The sequence below is a fragment of the Haemaphysalis longicornis genome, unplaced genomic scaffold (assembly GCF_048455015.1).
Source record: "Haemaphysalis longicornis isolate Haplotype H1 unplaced genomic scaffold, Haemaphysalis longicornis Haplotype H1 scaffold_11, whole genome shotgun sequence".
In the NCBI taxonomy this organism is placed as follows: domain Eukaryota; kingdom Metazoa; phylum Arthropoda; class Arachnida; order Ixodida; family Ixodidae; genus Haemaphysalis; species Haemaphysalis longicornis.
In genome coordinates, this window is record NW_027526214.1 from 127,153,994 (window position 1) to 127,171,781 (window position 17,788).

The window sequence follows — 17,788 nt, forward strand, 5'->3', positions numbered from 1 at the left end:
CGAACTAATTAAGTGTGCGTCTAATGAAAAAAAAAAAACGGGTAATCCTGCACTCACAATAGTGTCCTAATGGTTGCCCTATCTAGTCACCCTACAGGTCAGTGCACACATTTATTACCCGAGTCACCCTAAACATCAGCGCACATTCCAACCAGCGTCGACGTGTGCGTCACGCGGGCGTTCTTCTGCGCAGTCGGTTGCGGGGCAGATTTGTGCTGCTCACCGTGTGTGCGCTGCCGTCCGCGCAACGATAACGGCAATGCTAGGCAGCTTTAGTTTCGCGTGCGTACAGAGTTCCCGTACGCAAACGTGAAGAGTGTACGCAGCTCGTGCGAATCTAGTTTGAAACCCTTGTAGTTACACGTACCCGATGCACTCCGTGCGTAGAAACCGTCACGGACAGAGCCCTGGACGTCCACCCCTCTACCCTGAACCCAATGTAAAATAAAGTGACCCTACTACTACTACTCCTGATGCACGCGCGCTTCGACAACGGCCGCGCGCTATTCCTAGCTCCATCTACTAACAGACGCAGACACTGCTGCAGCCACTCGGGACCTCCCGAGCACGTTGCTATAACGACGACAAACACTACTTCGGCAGGCCTAACAGCTCAAAAATGGCCCTTCTATCTGAAAAGCAAAATCTTCTTTTCGGATAAAACTTGGGGTGAGATCAAGAATTGGCAAATTGAATGCGATATCACCTTCTCGGAACGCAATATTGCCCTAGGGATTAGCGACGAAGCTGTTATCGCTGCGAAGCGGGACGCCGTAATGTTGGTCAACTCTACGTACGGAGGCAACAAAGACCGCAATAGATAGTAGACTGCTTTAGTTTCACGTGCGTCCGAGTTCAAGTACGCAAACGTGAGAAGTCTACGTCACCCACGCGCATGTCGTTTAAAACCCATATAGTTACAAGCACGTCACGCACGCCGCGCGTATACATAGCGCCGTCTATTAATAGACACAGACACTGCTGTGGCTGGCTGTAGCCACTCGAACACACGACGAGCCATAACCAAGCCAGTCGGAACGTCGAACTGCGTCGCAGCCCCGCGCCCCGCGCAAAGTGCGTTTGTTGCGCCGTAACTGCTGCGGAGATTCGCAGTATGACTCGCAGTGTGCTGTGCGACCACTACTTACTCGCCACAGTTACGTGGGACCAGCCGGATCATATTATGATGACACAGGTGGAGCGTGACCTTTACAAAAGCTCGCTGGACGATGCGGAGTACCACCTCACGAGAAAGAGCGAATCGGAGCTATTGCGCTAAGACTCCCACCATGGACTCCTTTTAAGAGAAGCTGGCGAGGTTTTAGAATTAAAAGAAAATTTGGCTAGCAGCAAGTACACATCGAATAGTTCCCGTGTACGAAAGTGTATGACAGCTGCATCTCACCGGTACTCCCTTACGGGGCAGAAGCTTGGACGCTCACTAAGAGGGTTCAACTTAAATTGAGAACGACTCAGCGGGCAATTGAGTGGAAAATGATAGGTGCACCATTAAGGGACAAGAAGAGAGCGGAGTGGGTCAGCGACCAAACGCGTGTTAAGGATATATTAGTAGAAATTAAGAAGAAGAAATGGACGTGGTCAGGGCATGTAATGCGAAGGCAAGATAACCGTTGGTTATTAAGGGTAACGGAGTGGATCCCTAGATAAGTCAAGCCTTCCAGGGGGCGGCAGAAAGTTAGATGGGCAGACGTGATCAAGAAGTTTGCGGGGATAAATTGGTCACTTTTGGCACAGGACCGGGGTAATTGGAGAATAATGGGAAAGGCCTTTGCCCTGCAGTGGGCATAGATAGGCTGGTGTTGATAATAATGATGACGAAGTATTTTCGCAATACATGCGATAGAATCGGCGCAATAAGCAAACAAAAGTGCCCCGAAGCCCCGCCCCCATGTTGGCGCGCGATGCCGGAAGACCGACGAGCGGAGGCGAGAAACGGCCGGAAAACGTCATACCTGGACTTCCGGACGGATCGGCCGCTTCTGCCATCTTCTTTTCGCCGTGTTTCCTGTAGAGGCTCGCCACAGGAAGAATGATACTTGTTGTTGTTGCTGAAAGCATTTATTTGTACAATTTTCGTGTTCAAAAAGTATGCACGAACGCCAAACGAGACATACGTTACCATGCCGTATTCCTAAGCAGGATAATACCACGCATGGATGTTTTATAACATACGAAAGCGACAATCGAAGCGGCTGCGATTGATGACAGAGAAAATTTTACACTACGTTAGATACTTTGCGAAACGATCCAATGCGTTTTTCCTATTTCTTCTTTTTTTTCTTTTTGTTTTGATACGATGGACATGAATGTTCACATTAGATGCTAGATTTAGGAAGGATGGTGAATACTGCTGTACTTTCGCCCGGGATGTTTCGTTCAGTTCCAGAAATAAAGTCACATTTGTTCAGGAAATACCCCTTTCGCTAAACGCGTCGGTTTTCTTTCAAAAACCCAATTTTTGGCGAAACTAAAACGAGCGGCCAATCCTGATAGAAGTTCTCTCCCGGCTAATAGGTAAAGAAGCAATACCACCACATTACTTATTTCGCATGTATTCCATGCCACGAGAAGGTAATACGTGTCTGTAATGAAAAAAAAACACCGCTCCGAACCACCGTCGTACCGTAATTTGTGAGTGACTACAGGGGGCGTAATTCTTTGCCCAAGATTCCGTGTGCCTGCATATTATAACCTGGCAAGCACTTGTTGCAGCTGAACCTCAACCGTGCTCCAGCGATAGTCGTTGATATTGTTACGTGGCGGCAGGAGACAGATGAGGACACAACACACAGATGAGCACAGGACACAATATAAATAAGGATGATACTAAAAAAAGTATCAGGGAAGTGTAAACATACGGCCTTTGTCCGGCTAGTGCGGTAAATGCTCAAATCTAGAAATGCTGAAACAGGCCAACGATTCATTATCACAAACATTTGGTGATTGTTACCTGAAGTAACGTAAGTGCAACGTAACTGCCTTGTCCGACAGGTCTGTTAATTATAACGACGTGGCCGTAATATCGGAGCAGAATGCGCAACGCACACGTGAAAATTAAGCCCTACTACAGCCGATAATGCTGCGGAGGCACCAGCAGGCAACAGTGTTTTCAGAATAAATGCAACCCAAGCAGTAAAACGCCACTCATCGAAGTGCAGCTAGCGATCGCGGAGGCGCCGTAGCGCCGCTGTCCAAATGGCGCGCGCACGCGCTCGTGTGGGTGTGTGTGAGGGGATGAGCAAGGGAAGCAGTAGCGGTCTCAGAGATTGGTTTTGGAGGGGGCGAATTTTCTTCGGGGGGAGGGGGAAGGTGGGAGGGGGGGGGAATTAATAACCGCGCTCCTACTTGCACCAGTTTTGCGGAGGACGCGATAACCATGCCGGCGTGCGCGCGTATGCGGAGTAACCCGCTTGCGCACAATCACTTAGCGACACAGTGATTTTTAGCCCCCCTTAGGCGGTACAACGGCACGCTCGAGCCCGCATTTCTGACGGTCGCAATACGTTTGCGACATCGCACAAGTGGGATGCTTAAAAAAAAAAGAACAAAAAGTAAGAAACTGAGAACCTCTCTGGGGGGAGGGGCCGATCGCCCCCTTCGCCCCCCCCCTTGGGACCGCCACTGAAGGGAGGGGTGGGATGGGCGAAACCGAACAAAAGAAATTCTGAAGCAGAGTCCGCTTCTTGGTTTATGCGTGTACCGGCAACATATATCTCGCATATACGTTTACAGCGCATGAACGCTACATTTTCGCGCAGTGCACGTACCTGCTTTTCGCTGGTACATTGTTTAAAAAGCGCCGCTTATTCTTGGGCATAAATTTATTTATTTATTTATTTATTCACATACCCTCAGGGCCCAAGGGCATTACAGAGGGGAGTGGGGGATAACAAAATTATTGGAAGAATATACAGCAAGTAATAAGATAATAACAACAGCTCTTTACACAAACAGTACAGACACTGCGATAGCTATATCAACAGCTCCTTACTAAAGGAAGCATGCGTTGCACAAGTTGGCGTAAACACTCATAACCAGCTTTACTCCAACAGAGTCGACACTGCACAAATTTGGCTGGTGACAATACAAATACAACGGACCTTCACTTGAGAAGGCTAAATAAACAAATAAGCACTGGCCAAGTCAGGGAACGTAAAAAAAACACAAAAAAACATAACAGCATACACATTTTCACTCAAACAGTCTGGAGACTTCACGCCTAAAAGCCACGACGTCCAAGATTTCGGCAACTGCATGTGGAAGTTGATTCCATTTAACAGATGTGCTCGGTACAAATGAATCGTGAAAACACTTTGTATGAGAATATGGTATGCCTACTTTGTATCGATGATCAACGCGCGCTGACATGTACGATGGATTCGTTAGTAGTCTGTCCTTAAGAATGGAATTGCCATGATGTATTTTGTGGAATAGGCACAAACGCGATATTTGCCTGCGATGCTCGAGTAGCGGTAGAGATAGTCGTTTTCATTGTGGTGACGCTGGACGTGCGATGATAATTTGAAAGTATGAAGCGACATGAACGATTTTGAACCGCCTCCAATTCGTCGGTGAGCGATGCAATACCAGGATGCCAAACAGCAGCCGCATATTCTAATTTTGAACGAACCAAAGTTTTATAAAGAATTAGTTTCAAAGAGCTAGGTGAAGAATTAAAGTTCCTACGAATATATCCTAACATACGGTTGGCATTACCTACAACATAATCTATGTGAGGTTTCCATGATAAGTTAGAAGACACTATAACACCTAAATATTTGTACGACGGCACGATTTCAAGACAAACATTGTTTAGTGAGTATTCGGAAGGTGTAGTGTTAACTCGGGAAATCCGCATGATTTTACACTTTTTAATATTAAGTTTCATTTTCCATAATTCACAACAATCTGAAATACTGTCAATATCTGATTGCAGAATTTGGACGTCGTTGTGGTTAGTTATTTGCCTGTAAATAACACAATCATCTGCAAAAAGACTGACAGATGAGCTGATGCTAATTGGAAGGTCGTTTATATAAATTAAAAATAAAAGATGCCCTAAGACAGATCCTTGGGGTACACCTAAATGAACCGGAGAAGGATACGAGTCTGTATTGTTCACACTTAAGAACTGATATCGGTTAGTCAAAAAGGTACGCAACCACGCAAGTATATTATCATCTAAGTTTAGTTTAGAAAGCTTTATAAATAATAAATCATGCGGAACCGAATCAAACGCTTTAGAAAAATCTAGGAATATACAGTCTGTAAAGCATCCGCGATCCAGCGCCGAGTGTACATCATGAGTGAAACAGACTAGCTGGGTCTCACAAGAATATTTCTTTCTAAAACCATGCTGCGCTGGGCTGAAAAATGAATTGGAATCCAAGAAATTTACAATGTGGCTATAAACGTCATGCTCCAAGGCGATGGCTGCCTCTTCTGCTGCCGCCATGTCTTCGTTCTTGAGTGAGGCACAAGCAAGGAGGTTGGTTCTGGAGGTAGCCACGATGATGGCGTACTGCTGCCCTCAATGTTGGCAGGCGTCTGTGTGATCCTCCCGAGGGTGGGGTTGAACGTTTGAGCCCGTGCTCGTCGCGACTCTCGTCGTGTGAGAGGTTCATATTTCTAAACAAAGGGAGCATCTTTAGTTCTTGTCGCCAAACGCTCACGAGTACATCAAGCGGAGTGACATCCTGTGCTGCCCAGCCAATCTGGTGAAGGATGTGGCGACCCGCCGCAGCTCTGCTCATTCGGAGCTTCTGCATAGAAAGATGGCCGTCTATCAGCTCTTCCGCCGTGTTGTAGAGCCCCGTACTAATCAGCCTCTCTGTGGGCGCACTTATGGGAAGACCAATGGCTTGTTCAACCGCCTTTTTAATCAATATATAAAGCATCTTTATGTCCTCCTTGCCCAGAAGAAGAAGAGAGGGGGTTGACATAAGTGATTCTCGAGAGGACAAACGCTTCAACTAATCGAAAGGTATCCGATTCCTTGAGGCCTCGCTTGTTGGTGGCAACTCGCCTGATCATGTGTATGATTTTTTTGATGCTGTGTTTGAGGCGCTGCAAGGATACGTCACTCTTGGTGTTGGCCTGAAGATGCAGGCCCGGGATCTTGATGCTGGGGCTTGCAGTGATGGCCACGCCATCAAGGAGTATTTGAATGTGTTCCTTGAGGTGTCGTTTGGCGTGAGGGCCGAGGACAAGGAGCTGAGATTTTTTACGTGAACACTGGAGGCCACAGGCTTTAGCCAATTGGCGTACTATAAGTGAAATGCCATGGGTTGTTGTGAGCTTCCTTTAATCGCTATCGCGTGGCATTCAGCGCGAATGCAAAGGTTAAGCCCGTATACGTGCTTGGTGAGTGCACCACTTGTCTTCCCCGTTTCCGCGTGGGCTCGTAGCGAAATTGGTAAGACAGCGGGCTCTGGCTTTGTTACTCTACTAGTTCCAGGTTCGATTCCTGGGGATGCCAGTAGATTCTTTTATTTGTTCGCGGGAGTTTTCTGTTGACACCAACGGTCGCGAAAGAACCCTTGGGGGGTAGAGATAAAAAGCTTTGCTTTAAAAAGGAATGTTTTCCTAGTGAAACGGCAAATTGACTTACCTGTGGAGGCTTCGTCCGTCCATGTCCGCATACTGGACCAACAGCAGGTCTGTGCGGTCGCGCACAGTGCGCGCGCCAAATACTTTTCCGCTTGCCCCTCATAACCACACGGAAATTTCCGTCCGCCGCGGTGTATATTTTCCAGAAAGGGATTGCACTCCCTTACATCCCGCGACATATCTGAATCGTTGCTTTTGGAGAAACGAAGGTGCGCCGGTGCCCCGCTCATGTTGACAAGGTTGTCTGCGGTGTTTGTCTGCTGCCCTTTTTCGGCACTGGCATATGTCGCGCTATCCCGCAGCAGAGCTTCGCGTGATCTCGCGGGACTGTTGTTATGACGACGACGACGCTGCTTCGTCAGGCTTAAAGGCTTCAAAATCGCCCTTGTATCGGAAAAACAAAAAGTGTTTATCGATTTAAACTTGAGCTGAGGGTTAGAATGGGCAAATTTAAGACGACATCAACAGCTTCAAACGCGTCATTGCACCGAGGGATTAGCGACCAAGCTGTTTTCGCTACGAAGCGGGAGGGCTGGGCGCGACCAGTTTGGTCGACTCTACGTACGTAAACAACGTGAACACGGCGACGTAGAAATTCGAATCTCTCGTACGTCCTTAAAACTCACGTAGGACCTTCATGTTCTCAGCATGCGCAGCTTTGAGAGTTCTACGTACGTGTAGCCTCTACGTACGTATAACTAAAACTGTTTAGTTTCACGTGCGTAGAGCTTTCACGGATGATGAGGTGCGCATGTTCAGAATGTAAAGCGTGGCCGTGAGTTTTGCGCACGTACGTGAAATTCGAATTTGTATGTTGCGCTGTTTACATAGCCTCCATACCTACAGTTGACCGCCATGGCGGCGCCCGGCCCGCCCACTTTGCAACGACAACAGGTTTGTCGCTAATCCCTTGGTGTGATATCGTGTTCGGAGCTGTTGATTTCGCATTCAATTTGCCAATTATTGAACGCATCCAGGCGTGCCACGCACGGCTTTAAGTGTTTTAAACTGCATGCGCGTGGGCTACGTCTACTGTTCACGTTTGCGTACGTGAACTGTATATGCACGTGAAACTGAAACTGTCTAATGTAAAAATTCAAATCTCATAATCGTCCGTAAGTCTCACGGCGACGTTTTAGGTTCTGCGAATCCGCTCGTCATCCGTAAAAACTCAACAGTGCGTGAAAAAAGAACTGTCTGGTGTCGTAAATAACGTAATGGTAAAACACGCTTGCAATTCTCATCAACGGTTCCGTGGCCCATGGGGAAGCTAGTAAGGATAACAATTATTTAGGGCGATTATTTATTGTAAACGCTCGATAAACCACTTAGCGCTCGCAATGGTCCACGTTTTCTGAGCTCCCGTACAACTCTCGACGACAACAGCGGACGTTGCCGTTCTCGGAGCGCAACCCCTTTGAGAAACCTTAAGCATTCGCTTCGCAGATGGATTAATTTATTTCTGAAGTATGCACTGGCAACACGGAATGACCTTACTATGTTCCTATAATCATCTGATGCAATTTGTTCCACCTCAGTTATAAAGGACCCGCCGCGGTGGCTCAGTGGCTAAGGCGTTGCGCTGCTGAGCACGAGGTCGCGGGTTCGATTCCCCGCCGCGGCGGCCGCTTTTCTGATGGAGGTGAAAAGCAAAAACGCCCGTGTGTACGAGATTTCGGCGCACGTTAAAGATCCCCAGGTGGTCAAAATTAATCCGCAGCCCTCCACTACGGCGCGCCTCATCGCCTGCGTTGCGTCGGCGCGTTAAACCCCACAGTTACAAAGGAGACCACCAACACCTCATCAGCGGACCGCGATGGGCGCCCTTCAAAGTAATGTTCGAATATAAAGCGCCTTCAATGTTTGACTTATTTGAAGGGTGCTTAATGCGTCCAGATACGCGTGGGTACAAGCAAAGAACGAGGGCCTCCGAGACTCCCGGGTCGTCCGCGGACTGATTTTAAAGCAAAGCTTTTTACCTCTACCCCCCAAGGGTTCTTTCGCGACCGTTGGTGTCACCAGAAAACTCCAGCGAACAAATAAAAGAATTTACCGGCACCGCCGGGAATCGAACGTGGAACTAATAGACTAACAAAGCGAGAGCCTGTTGTCTTACCGATTTAGCTACGAGCCCACGCGAAGACGGGGAAGACAGGTGGTGTACTCACCAAGCACATCTCTCGGTTTACCACCTGCGTTCTCGCTGAACGCCACGTGAAAGCGTCACGCGACCACTCACGCCCGTCTAGCGGCCCTGTGCGCACCTTGCTCATGTGCTAAGAGTTACAAAAATTAAAGCAAGCTCACAACAGTGCATTGCATCTCACTTCAAGTACGCCATTGTGCTAAAGCCTGTGGCCTCCAGTGTTCACGTAAAAAATCACTGCGCCTTGTCGCCCGCCCTCACGCCAAATCAAGGAATCCATTCAAATACTCCTTCATGGCAAGGCCATCACTCCAAGCCACAGCATGAAGATCCTGGGCCTACATCTCGAGGCTAACACCAAGAGTGACGTCTCCTTGCAGCGCCTCAAAAACAGCAATAATCAAATCATACACATGCTCAGGCGAGTTGCCACCAAGAAGCGAAGCGTAAAGGAATCCGGTACCTTTCGATTAATTGAAGCTTTTGTCCTCTCGAGAGTCACATACGTCAACCCCCTGTCTTCTTCTCGACAATGAAGGCATAGAGATGCTTTATATAATGATTGGAAAGGCGGTCGAGCAGGCCATTGGTCTTCTCATGGGTACGTCCACACAGACTCTGCTTAGCACGGGACTTCACAACACGTTGGAAGAGCTGATAGAAGGCCATCTTTCTAATCAGAAGGTCAGACTTAGAACTGCGGTGGGTAACCGCATGCTTCACCAGATTGGCTGGGCAGCCCAGAATGTCACTCCGCTTGACATACTCCCAGACTCTTTGCGTGTAAAACTAACGATGCTCCCTTTGCTTAGAAATATGAACCCCTCACATGACGAGGGTCACCGAAAAGCACGGGCTCAAGCGCTAAACACCACCCTCGGTGGGGATCATGCAGTTATCTACACAGACGCCTCCAAACATCGAGGGCAGCAATACGCCATCATCGCGGTTACCTCCAGAACCAACCTCCTTGCGTCTACCTCACTTAGGACTCAGGAAATGATGGCAGCAGAAGAGGCAGCCATTACCTTGGCTCTTACTTAACCAGGGGTTCGGAGTGTAGTGACCGATTTCCAGCAAGCCCGCACCTTCGACTTACCCTTCACTTTCCAGAGAACAACAAACTACCCTACAGCTCATACAATCCGGGCTCCTTCCCACAGCCTACGCGCATTTAATGCATCCGAATCGCTACGACGCTGAATATAAATTTTGCTCAGAAATAGGAACACTCCGCGCCGTAATCGGGGTGTGCGACTTTAGCCCTGAGCATCCTGCTCTCTTTCCGTCGACTACCCAACAAGAGCAATGGGAGATGCTGCTGTCCAGGCCCTCTCTACCTACCCATCTTTAGCGGGGGGACAGAACACAGGCCGCGCGGACTGCACATGGGCCCCACAGAAGAAGGAATCACTCCCCAGGGCTGTACTCTGGGCCGTTCAGATATCTGAACAGAAGTATTTCTTCCTCCTGCTCCTCCTCCTTCTCTGCCGCAAATCTCGTCGCCTTCACCCGCGGCGCAGAGGCGGAGAAGTCAGATCGTCTAACACCGGATTGGAGCTTAATTTAATTTTATAAAAAAAAAGTTTCCACTCTTGTGCTACACCAATACAACTCAACCAAACACCGTTCATGCATTGATTTAACCTTACCAAGAATGTTTCTTTGAAGTAATAAATGGTGTGGTTAAGTGATTTCACGTCTCTCTTGTTTTACTATTTGTAGAGCGGTGTGAGTGAATTTAAGTGACGTCGCATGGGTAATCGTTATGGGTGCTGTTTACAGCTTTGCTTTCCAACCACATTCACGGGGTGGATTGGCGCTATTTTTCTATGTATTCCTCTGGGAACTTCGGTCTGAAGGCCGTCCACGGACTGCACACGGACCATCCTCCGCTGACCATGCAGGACTGGTCAATGGAGGAGGCCCAGTGTGCCACTCCGATGGAGCCACGGGCTGGCGACGACAAGGACATTTCGCCTTGTGTGCAATATCGTAGGCTTTCCTTATTTAGTTTATTTGTCGTCATTGGAGTAAGTTATAAACAGATCAGGCAACAAAAGTGACTCGTGCTACATTCCAAATATCAGCAGAATCTTTGCCCCGCGAGGAGGAACAGACCTTAGTTGCCCCTGAGTAAATTACGAGCGGCTGTGCAGGCAACTTTGGCACCATTTTTTGAGCACTCATTCTGCGCGCATTTATATGGACTTTCACACTTCCGGCACTTAACTTGGAAGAGAGCCACGGCTTCCCAACAAAGCCTGTCGCTTCTGCCCCCATGATTTGCTGGAAGGGTTTGCGGTGTCCCTTTTCAGGTGCAGCCCGTACAAGTGGAGCTCGCCGTCCTGACATAGAGCGTTGCACACCTGCTGGTGCGTATTCACAACTCATGTCCCTCAGGGGCCCACGCCTGCTTGGGACACGTGTGACCGCAGAAGCATACCTGAAAAAGACAAACAGGAGCCTAGGGGAAGCAATAAAAGGCAAAGCCAACGCGAAGCTGGAAAGGAGCAACGACAGTTCGGCAAGTTTGTAAGGAGACGTGATGGAAAAGAATCGCTAAAAAACCGGGCCATCACCGTTAACGTGAAACATGCGGAGGAGCGAAGCATGCAGTGTGTAAGTTGTAGGGATGCAGCTATACGCAATGTGCGCCTTGTGATGACAGTGCAGTGAACACGCGTCAGCCCCTATGCGTCATGAACCGTGTGCGTGTTCCCATGATAACCAGTCAGCGGACAACGTTTGGTGCGTACCAAGCCCAGAACATGCGCACAACGGCCCCGTCTGGTATAAGGACTGCTCTCACGGGTACCGAGGGGGGATTTGCATGGTACCGCACGGCGGCAGTGTATGGCCACGGTGTGCGCAGCGACTGCAACTACGACCCCGGGTGGCTTCTATTAACAAGCACATGTGGTGAGCGTGCACGGTACAGCTTTGGACCTGGAGCTCGCACATCGCCTTGATTGTTAATGAAGGCGCTGTATTATTTTCTGAACAATCGGTGCAGCTTGTCATCGAGTGTCGCGTTGCTCTTATGACTGCTGAAACAAACTGCATCGCATGCTGATATTTGCACTCATGTCGCTTTGTTATATTGTCCGGAAAAAACCGGTGAATTCCGTTTCTTGCGGGTCGGCGTCATTTCATCGGGCGGGGCCAGGCTCGCGAACTCATCGCACTTGAAGGAGGTTCCTTCAAGTGTATTCAAAGATTGTGTGTACCTCTCTTGCAGCACATAGCAAGCGCATTGGGCGCCGGAGGAGCGCCGGAGCGAGGAGCAATGGCGCGCTTGCTCAGGCGGTGCTGCCCTCTCTTGCGTTGAACCGGACATAAGCAATTAAATAAAAGACACACTGGCCGTAAGTTGTCCTCGTGTTAAACACCGCAGCATGCTAAGACGCAAGCTTTACAGGGGAAATTCTGGGATTTGAAACCAGTTTCGAGACGGAATTAAAAAAAATATTAAAAAAAATTGTACATGTCGCCAAATTTGATGGCAACGGCTACTGGACAATCTTGGGAGCGACCACTATATCGTCACCCTGACACTGGCTCACGGCACCCTGCGCCGCGGCCTAGAACAAGCCAAGCTCACAGACTGGCCCGAGATTCGGCAAGATTCGACTGATTTACCACCTGTAGAAGAAAATCTTGAACTTTGGACAGCAAAGATAGAGGAACTGGTAGAACGCCACACCAAAAGTGTAACTTTGACTACTCAAACACCGGTTATTGACACTGACCTCGACCATCTATGGGCAGCCCGAAGAGGACTAATCAAATGCTGGAAAACCAGAAAAACCAACCGAAAACTAAAACTAAAAATAGCTCGAATTACTCAAAAGGCAGCCCTGACACTGCAAAAGCAAAATTGGAGAACATTTTGTAGTGAATTAAGTAACGCGTTGAGTACTAAAAAAACGCGGAAAATACTACGACATCTAAAGGGCTCAAAACCATCCAAGACCATGAGGCAACAGCAGATCCAACGTCTCGTGCATAACCACCCAAACACACTGGACCAATTATTGCAGACTATACAAAACAAACTATTCGGCACAGAAGAGCGGCAACAAAATCCTCCTCCGTACAACGGGGGACCAAACGCAAGCATGTGCGCCCATTTTACAATGCAAGAGCTACAGGGGCACTTGCTCGTCTAACCCGTAACACCCCGCCAGGCAAGGACAGAATTACCAATAAACTTCTACGAACACTAAGCGAAGACACGCAGGAATCCATCCTGGCACTTTTCTACAAACATTGGCTAGCCGGCACCCTACCATCACAGTGGAGGCACGCCGACATAACACTAATTCCGAAACCACACAAACGAATCAGCATTGAGAACCTTCGACCAATCTCGTTTACATCATGCCTTGGAAAGCAGTTTGAACACCTGGTGAACCGTAGACTGACAGAACATCTTGACGATAATAACCTATACCCTCACACAATGTTCGGATTCCGCGCCCATCTCTTTACCCAGAACGTATTGCTGCAGCCGAAAGAACAAATTATAGACAACCTCAGCAAAACCACCCCCAGTACCATCCTGTCTTTAGACGTTCAAGGCGCCTTCGACAACGTCACCCACGAAGTGATCCTTCAAGGACTCCGAGACACCAACTGCGGAGAAGCGACGTGCAACTTTGTACGAGCGTTCCTGTCAGGCCGTACCGCTAAAATTCGACTGGGTCCAATACAAACGGGCACATTCTCAACACCGCACATTCTCAACACCGTCGAAAGGCACGCCTCAAGGCTCCGTTAATTCCCCCTTGCTATTTAATATTGCCCTGCTTCAATTGTCTTCCCAGCTTTCAAAGATCCCGGAAAAGCATCACGCATTTTACGCCGATGATCTTACAATCTGGACTAACACGGGATCAGCTGGAGAACAGCAGGACAGACTTCAACAGGCCATAGACTGCGTGACTCGGAAAGACGGGGCCTTGCGTGCGCCCCTACCAAATCAGCTTTACTGGTCCTTCGGGCACGCACACGAGGTAGACCACCCAACCCAACGCCCGACTCAACCGTCAGCATCGCATCCAGCCCGGTACCTCAAGTAACATCACTTCGCATTTTGGGAGTGCCATTTCATGCAGACGGCTCCGGTACCGACTTACTACCACAACTTAACACCACGGTCATGCAGTTGATGCACTTGATCCGACGGATCTGCACCCAGCAGAGCGGTCTTAAAGAACAGGACACCTGCTGCATCGTTCAGGCACTGCTGACCAGCCGCATCGGGTATGGCACGCTGTGACGGTTGGACGTCGCCACTGGCTGCCGCGGACACGCGCTCACACAAAAACGTGCTCCCACGTGGAGAGACCACGTGCGCGGGCAAACACGTCCTGCCACGAAGAAAGTCCACGCGCGCGCGAAACATGCGCCCCCCGGGTGTTCGGAAGTGTTGACCTTGAAGCTCCCGTAAGGCTTGCAGGGCGGCGCGCCCGCACGCGCGGCGATGACCGGCCGGTCCTCAGCATTCCCCAACGAGCTCGCCCTTGCCCTCCCTGTACGCAACCCAAGGGGGGTTTAAGAAGGCGAGCGAACGAAGCCCCCGAGACTCTCTCCCGACTAGGCACTATCGGGCCAGGCCGAACGAGGAAGCCGCCCGTAGGAGTCATCCGATAGCACGCTCCCTCCCCAACCCAGGCCGAAATTGCGACGAGGGGACCTCCGGCTTCTGAGTCTCCTGAACTTCGTTGACCAGCCTGCCAACGGCATCATCTCGAGACTGCGTCCACGGTCCAGCGGAGTTAGGACCACCCGCGCTGGGAACCGGCCCACTCGTCGCAGCCAACTCGTCCTAGGAAAACTGGTCTTAGGGAAACTGGTCAAAGAGGGCATCTCGTTCTAAGTGATCCCGTACTAGGAAAAGTGGTAGCACTGACCTTCTCGTGCTAGGAAAAGTCGTCTCGCGGTTCTATTTTTGGCCTATGTCGAGGAAATGGGGAGAGGAAGTTAGTGGCTTCTAATCTTATAATTACTCCCAGGTTGTCCTCTTCAGAGTTCGGGGGGTCCTCTGCTTTTGTTAGTTTGCAGGCGGTGGTTGAAATGGTTTTTCTATTTTAACACATATTCCTATGTCCCCTTCTTATTACCCTTCTTGTTGGAAAAGAAAAATCACATTTTGTTTACTGGGTAAGGGGTTTCTTTTCAGGTTTTTTTTTTCTTCTCCTTCCAAAAAATATTCGTCACGCTTTTTCTGTGGAGGTCGACTTTTTCTTTCTTTTGCGTTTTCTTTTTCCTTTTGTTCTTACTTTTTGCGTTATGTTTTGATGTTTTTTTTGCCTGCTTGTGTATACATCTATAAAAAGGGCAAAATGTTGGCCTCTTGTTTGCTTGCAGGTGGTGGTTGAAATTGGCTTTTCGGTTTCAGCACAACTTCCGATTTCTTTTTTTTGCTTTTCTTCTCCTTCTAAAAAATATTCTTCACACTTCTTTGTGTGAGTGTGTGTGTGTGTGGTGAGGGGGGGAAGGGGGGTCAATTTTTAAGTCCAGTCTTGACTTTTGCTCCCATTATAGGTGATTTGAAGACTAACAAAACGAAAGTTGCCCAGCTTGACAATCATCATTTGTCAGCAGGCATGAAAACAAAAGATCAAAATACTAAAAAGCGAAAACAAAGAACGAAATCTCAATCCCAATACAGCGCCGTCACTAATTACCAAAAATTAAAAAAATGTATTAGAAAAAACAGAACGGGCAAATCACATCTAATATAAAAGGCTCACGTAATTAGCTGCACAGAGAAAAAAATAAAATACGCTGTCTGGCTGGCGCGTTCCTAGAAGGCAACAAAAGGAACATTAGGGATGGAGAATTGAAGGAGGAGTGTAAGAATGTTTACGTATAAGATGTGAATTATACAAGCTTCGGTACTCTTTCATTTGAACATGATAGACGAAAAACGTAAATTGTGACGAGTTGGCCGAGTGTCCAGTTGCCCTAGGTTACGAGTTTCCCTAGTGCCAGATGGCCTATGACACTGACAGAGTTCCCGGCTCCATGTCCCGGCACCAGCCGCCCACCTGACGCACCTCTACCGCGTCCCAGCCTCTCAACGGGTGAGCGCACCGGCAGCAGCACTAATTATTGTTGATTAAATAGTATACTTGAGCCTGCGTTGTCTCATTTCCCCTCAACTCTGCGTGGACCCACATAGTTGGTAGCGTGACGCCATCTCCCTTTCGGGGAGCGTCACGACGCCATACGTCCAACTACTCCCCAAGGAACACTCTAAAATAAATGCCCTAATTAGAAAATAGTATAAGCTGGCCCTGGGACTTCCCGCTTTTACGCCTACAGACAACCTACTCAAGCTTGGACTCCATAACACATCGAGCAAAATTCTGGAAGCGCAACGAGCAAGCCAACTAAATCGACTAGCTCTAACTCCAACGGGACGGGTGGTTCTGGACAAACTGGGCTACCCCATCCCTGCACCATCTAACGCGCCTACCCGGATCCCATTAAACATACGAACCAACATCAACGTAGCCCCCATTCCAAGACACATGCACCCGGAATACAAAAAGGGAGAAGAGAGGCAAGAACAAGATACTTAAGCAATAAATTCAACGACAACCCGGATGTCTATTATACAGACGCCGCAAGAAATCCCGACCGCCAGGCCCACGTTGCAGTGGTCGTGGGTTCCGAAGGGACATCAATCTCAGCTGCAACAGTCCGAACAACCGACACCGATGTCGCAGAAGAGACAGCCATCGCCTTAGCGGCCACCTCCAGTAAAAAGCAAATTATTACTGTCATCACTGACTCGCAACAGGCGTGCCGGCATTACCTATCAGGACGAATATCTCCGCATGGGTTCACACTTCTAAAACACGCCAAAACTCTCCCGACCATTCACATTGGTTGGACGCGTGGTCATGCCTCTCTCCCCGGGAATGAGGCGGATCACACCGCTGCCCGCGACATTTTACACCGCGCATTCCCAAGGGAGGCCGACGACACACCTCCAATCGCCTCGGCCAGCCACTCAGTCCCAAAAGCATACACGGACATCTTATATCATTATCGCCGGGAGCGCCTCCTTTCCCCTCCTCCCCACCCATCACTCAATACACAAGTCTCTCGAATCTGGCGGCGAATCCAAACACAGACGTAATTACTACAACCTGGCAATTGTGCATCATATTTCACCAACTGTTTTTCCCTACAACTGCACAACGTGCAATACACCAAACACCACCTTTCACCTCGTATGGGAGCGCGTCAAACATCCCAACCCAATTCCATCACCTACATTGGAGCAGCGGGAGCACAGGCTGACCAGCTTCCAGCTCGAGGATCAGGAGTACCTGATCTCCTGGGCGAGGCTGCTGGGGGGCCTGAAGGCGGCTTAGACTGAGGCCACCACCCACTCTCCTTTCCCCCTCCCCTTTCCCTTAAAAAATAAATGTCATTCCTCCTCCTCTGTTAAGAATTCAGTTAGATCCTGATTATTCCTGTATTTTAGTTTATGTTAGTTGTTAGTTTATTTCTTAGTTAGTTAGTTATGATGTTAGTGTATTTTATCTCTTTTATCTATTTAACCAGTTTTATGTATTATACGCCTGTTTTACCCATCCTTTGACTTCATTTACCGTGAAAACATGAGACGACGACGGGAGACGCCGATGGCCCGAGCCTCTAAGATGCTTCATCCCTAAAATAACATGTAAGATAAAACTGCACAGCCTGGGCAATCCTACAGATGAGCTTGCCCCAGCTAGCTTTCGCTCAGCTAGCAAGGAACACTAGGGGAACACCGAAGGGGATAAACTGCCCAACCTGGAAGAATTCGTAACCAAAACCCACCTAACCTCGGAGAAATGGACGATACTAGGGTTCAAAAGTATTACAGAAAGGTCGCCGAAAGCGAAATGAGGGACAAAGTCACTGACAAGTGCAAAACAAGAGCTAGAACTGCCCTTGAGGAATGAAATCACCCGGAAGTTTCTTGATAATGCTCAAATGGAT